This window comes from Etheostoma cragini, chromosome 2 (assembly GCF_013103735.1).
Source record: "Etheostoma cragini isolate CJK2018 chromosome 2, CSU_Ecrag_1.0, whole genome shotgun sequence".
Lineage (NCBI taxonomy): Eukaryota > Metazoa > Chordata > Actinopteri > Perciformes > Percidae > Etheostoma > Etheostoma cragini.
Window position 1 is genome coordinate 29,944,655 of NC_048408.1, and position 5,880 is coordinate 29,950,534.

Genomic DNA, 5,880 nt, shown 5'->3' on the forward strand with positions numbered 1-5,880 from the left:
CTCTTTATATAGACCTTAGTGGTCCCTAATACTGTATCTGAAGTCTCTTTATATAGACCTTAGTGGTCCCCTAATACATTGATAATAAAAATAATCATTACAGTGGGTTGTTTTCCACTGAAGCTATAAATAGCCTAAATATATTCAAGTGGAAGTTGAGCCTTTTGAGTTCACATGACTCTCGGTCTTTCATGTTGATTATATTGAGGGAAATTAAAACTATAGTCCTGTGTTTATGTGACATGTGTCTTAGCACCAGCACCCCCAGTAGGCTAGTCCTTTTCACTGCATGGTTTTCCAAATGTCCAGTTCTCATCCACTGGTTCTGCAGCAGTCCTCCCTGTCCCTATGTGAACCTGCAGTGACGTCACTTACACCTCCATACCCCAAAATCCCTAGTTGTTGCTGTTGTTTTTTTTTGCAGCATCTTTGCTCCCATCAGTACTATCAGTTTACACCTTTTAGTTACACTTGGAGAGGTTTAGCAGCTCGGTCGGCGGCTATTTACGTCCTCAAAATCTTCTTAAGAGACTAGACCGACTGCAGCTGCGTGCGTGCGTGCGTGCGTGCGTGCGTGTGCGTGTGCGTGCATATAGGTAGAGGGTGGATGTGTGAGTGAGTGAGTGAGTGAGTGGAGGCAAAAAGAGGCACACAAAGCCGTGAAGTGGACCTGCAGTGCGGTGTAAAGTCTCCTCCGGTGCCGCTGCCTGTCTGCCTGGCTGTCTGTCTCTCTCCCTCTGGGGGTGTCCACCTGTCTGTCTCTCTCCCTCTGGGGGTGTCCACCTGTCTGTCTCTCAGTCTCTCTGTCCTTCTCCCGGTACCGTTTCGGGTCGAGACGCCATTTCTGCTTCAGAAGAGAGTCAGTTGTGCGTGTGTGTGTGTGTGTGTGTGTGTGAAGGACGACCAGACCCCGGCGGGACCATGTTGACCATGCTAACGTCCATGTATCTGGTGGTGAGGGCGGTTTCCCCGCAGGTGAGTTGAAACGCAGGCGTTTGAACGCTGCACCACCCGCAAAGGGACGCTGATCCCTGCGTCCTTGAACGCACCATTAAAAAACAATTCTGGAGCTAAACGTGAGCATTGCAACCCGTTAGGACTTTATTTCCCCTCCCAAACTAAGTGTAATAGCGTACCTCATGCTCGTTTAGGGAACAGGGTCACTGAGAGGGGAAATCGGGTTTTTTGCACCCGGGGCCTTTCACCGTTGGCCCGACCGGAAACCCAACGCTACCTTCACGTAGATAGCCTCGGTAAAGGTTGCGTCTTTTTCTGACCCCGTCATCATTAATTCAGTGAGAGTCGTCTCCACTTGGCAGCTTGGAGCTTTGCCAATCAGTTTAGTGAAGCGCGACGGAGTAAACAACACGACATCCGGTTGATGCCTTCAAAATAAAAGCATATATTTTTAACGCTTCATGTCAGAATCAGCTTCATTTGCCAGGTATGAGATATGAGGTATACACATGCTCAGTCACAATGCGCTTACAAATACAAAACAAACATATAGCCTACATACACTCACTAATATATACACATTAATATACAGTATACACACACCAATATGTACAGACTAATATATACTCACTAATATACAGTATAGTCACTAATATATACATACTAATATATACACACTATAAACAGAAACAAGTGCAAAGTATGCAGGAGTAAATTGTGATAGTTATTTTAATTGTGGAGCAAATGTGTAAAGGGTGCTGGAATAAATATTTGACTCTTATTTTGAAGGCTGAAGGGCTGGGCTTCCGGTTTTCCTCCCTGTGTTGCTGCCTCCTTGTTGCAGCAGTCCCGATTATCAGCACCGCGGTCAGTTCCTGTCTGTGTTGTTGTCACTGTCACTGCAGCCTGTCAGGCATCAGTAGGAAACTGTGAACCCTGCAAACGGCACCTAGATCCAACATGGCTGCCGGCGCGTGACTGTGCCGATGGAAAGGCGGCCCGAACAGTCTGGGGTTAGGTGCCTTGCTCGAGAGCACCTTGGCAGTGCCCAGGAAGAGAACAGGCACACTCGTGTTGTCATCAATGTTTATAACTTTTTCTCACGTTTTTGGGGCCTTTTTTCAACACTTTTTACCCTTTTTTTGACGTTTAACACTACGTAACACTAACTTATTAACTTTAGTTTTACAGTTATTTTTGGAATTTATGCCCAATAAACCTCATTTATATGAATTAGTACCTAATGTTTGAGTTAGAAAAGCAGAAATTAGGAATTATTGAGACTAAAATTAAAGGAATGGATGTTGATGATAATCACAGACTGGAATATGTCAACTTTTACTCAATACTATTTCAAAAACACTTCCATTTGTTTTACAATGCTATAAAATTGAATAAGACGCCCCAAAATTAATGAAAGTAGAGATTTGTACTCGGCAAAGAGCGTTGGGTGGAATCAATCATGTTATTTTGGGGAATTAAAAAGAACACTGATGCATTGCTATGTGGTGGACACCTGAACATTTAAGCAAAGATTCTTTAATTTTAGCTGTAACCTTTAAGTGCCCATATTATGAAAAATCACTTTTTCTGGGGTTTGGGGGGTTGTTTTGTGTCTCTGTTGCTTCTACACATTTAAAACTTGCTACTGAGCATGTGCAGCTCGGAGCTGCTTCATCTTCAGCTTCAACTGAATAAGAGGACGTTCAGAAACCGGATCAGAGGACGTTCAGAAACAGGATCAGAAGACATTCAGAAACCAGATCAGAGGATGTTCAGAAACCGGATCAGAGGACGTTCAGAAACCAGATCAGATGACGTTCAGAGATGTCTCACTCTGGAGATAAAACTAGAGAGATGTCTCACTCTGGAGATAAAACTAGAGAGATGTCTCACTCTGGACATACAACTAGAGAGATGTCTCACTCTGGAGATAAAACTAGAGATATGTCTCACTCTGGACATAAAACTAGAGAGATGTCTCACTCTGGAGATAAAACTAGAGATATGTCTCACTCTGGACATAAAACTAGAGAGATGTCTCACTCTGGAGATAAAACTAGAGAGATGTCTCACTCTGGAGATAAAACTAGTGAGATGTCTCACTCTGGAGATAAAACTAGTGAGATGTCTCACTCTGGAGATAAAACTAGAGAGATGTCTCACTCTGGAGATAAAACTAGTGAGATGTCTCACTCTGGAGATAAAACTAGAGAGATGTCTCACTCCGGAGATAAAACTAGTGAGATGTCTCACTCTGGAGATAAAACTAGAGAGATGCCTCACTCAGGAGCTAAAACAGAGACCTGAACACACAGGGTGAGAACAGGATCTGCAGCAAGGTGTAGTACAACAAAAAATATGTTGTTTTTTTTCAAGATGAAACCATGGAAACCTTTTCTGGTCCAACCTTAAAATACAGTTATGAAGCTGAAGATGAGCAGAATATGGACCTTTAACTCTTTGGTTAATGTCTTCCAGCAAGACGTGGACACCCGGCTGCCACTTGTTCCACATTAATACAACTTCTGTTTATGAAAAGTAAACATTGTGACTGTCTCTGAAGTACTCAGATATTGCACTCTAATACAAGTACTGATGCACTGTTGAAATACACAAGTACAAGTCCTGCATTCAAAACCTCACTGAAGTAAAAGTATAATCAGCTCAACTTAATTAGACATTCTGACATTTTTCTTGAAATATTCCAACTTTTTAAAGCTAATTTCCCTCTGTGCCCCGGGGCAGGTGAACACCTTGAACTTGCTTATGTAGGGCTGTAGTACCCGAGTCCAGTGTCGGACTTGCTAGTATTTGGACTCTGATTGGTCTCGGTCTTGGACACTGGTCTTGCCCAACATGGCTTCTGGTCTGGACCGAGTCCGGGTGTCTTTATTATGTTGAATTTATTATGTAGTCAGCTCAACTTAACTAGACTTTCCGACATTTTTCTTGAAATATTCCAACTTTTTAAAGCTAATTTCCATCTGTAATCCCGGGGCGGGAACCTGCTGATGTAGGGCTGTAGTACCCGAGTCCGGTCTTGGACTTGTCTCGGACTTGCTAGTATTTGGACTCTGACTTGTCTCGGTCTCGGCCACTGGTCTTGCCCAATATGGCTTTTGGTCACGACCGAGTCCAGGTGTCTTTATTATGTTGAATGATTGTCTTGATACTGTCATGCATAAGACCTTTATTTCTGTCCAGGACTCGGTCTTGACTCGGTCTTGACTCAGACTCTGTCTGGTCTTGGACTCGACTAAGGTAGTCTTGAATACAGCCCTGTGCTGACGTCTGAGCTCTCTGCTGTTGTGCTCTATAAATGTCAGCTGATTAGACAGCTCGGCCCAGCTTGGCCGCAGATAACAGGCTGAACGACGGCTTAACCAGCTGGCAACGCAACCCGGCCACTTCCTGTGGTCTGGCGAGTGAACTTGAACTCTCTGTGGACCTGTGAGTAATCCACTGGGTCAAAACATATTCAATCATAATGAATTTCCTTTTGCTGATTGAGAATGAGGAGATGTCGTCACAACACAGCGCCCCGCACCCCCCCAGAGATCACGGTGACCCTCCCCAATGTGAGTCGTGCATGCTCAGATTTAAACGGTTTACGGCATAACGTGTCAGACTGAAATTTGTGAAATCCATGAATTAATAAACTTTTCACATTACAAACAATAACAGAAGATGGAAATAATTCTATCCATGGTTGTTTGGTTGCTAACGTTAGCTCAAAACACCATTCAACTGACAGCCTTTGTTGTGTTTGATGCTAACCTGTAGCTAAGCTAGCAATCATTTCCAAAACGTTTTAGCTATCGAAGATTGTTTGCTAACGTTAGCTCAAAACACCATTCCAGTGACAGCCTTTGTTTTTTTTTAAGCTAGCGTGTAGCTAAGCTAGCAGTCATTTCAGAAACATTGTAGCTGTCTATGATTGTTTGGTTGCTAACGTTAGCTCAAAACGCCATTCAAACGCTTGTAGCTAAGCTAGCAGTTATTTCCAAAATGTTTTAGCTATCTAAGATTGGTTGCTAACGTTAGCTCAAAACACCATTCCAGTGACAGCCTTTGCTTTGTTTGATGCTAGCGTTTAGCTAAGCTAGTATTTATTTCCAAAACGTTGTAGCTATCTATGATAATTTGGTTGCTAACGTTAGCTCAAAACACCATTCCAGTGACAGCCTTTGTTGTGTTTGATGCTAGCATTTAGCTAAGCTAGCAGTCATTTCCAAAACGTTGTAGCTATCTATGATAATTTGGTTGCTAACGTTAGCTTAAAACACCATTCAACTGACAGCTTTTGTTGTGCTTGATTGCTAGCTCGTAGCTAAGCTAGCAGTCATTTCCAAAATGTTTTAGCTATCTAAGATTGTTTGCTAACGTTAGCTCAAAACACCATTCCAGTGACAGCCTTTGTTTTGTTTGATGCTAGCGTTTAGCTAAGCTAGTAGTCATTTCCAAAACGTTTTAGCTATCTATGATAATTTGGTTGCTAACGTTAGCTTAAAACACGATTCAACTGAGAGCCCTTGTTGTGTTAGATGCTAAATTCTCCGCCAAGGCCACGCCCGATCCCTCAACGTTAAAGCACTGGAGAACTGCTCCGCTTCGGTCCCCCTACAGGTTGTAAAGGGAACTGTCCATTACCGCTGTCGTGATGTCTCATATTGGGCCCTATCTTGCACCCGGCACAGCGCGGTACAAGGCCCGACGCAAGTGTCTTTGCTATTCCATGGGCAGGGAGGTGTGTTCAGGTGCATTCTGGGCATACTGGTCTTAGCATACTGGTCTTACAGGGAGGTGTGTCCAGGTGCATTCTGGGCGTGCTGGTGTTACAGTAAGGTGTGTTCAGGTGCATTCTGGGCGTGCTGGTCTTACAGGGAGGTGTGTTCAGGTGCATTCTGGGCGTGCTGGTCT

At 43.7% G+C, this 5,880-nt stretch overlaps 1 protein-coding gene across 1 annotated transcript in view; it reads left to right on the plus strand.

Moving 5' to 3' along the window:
• The window catches only part of LOC117952219 (malate dehydrogenase, cytoplasmic-like), a 15,007-nt gene that overhangs the window by 2,390 nt on the left and 6,737 nt on the right, over positions 1-5,880 (plus strand). The window lies entirely within an intron of this gene.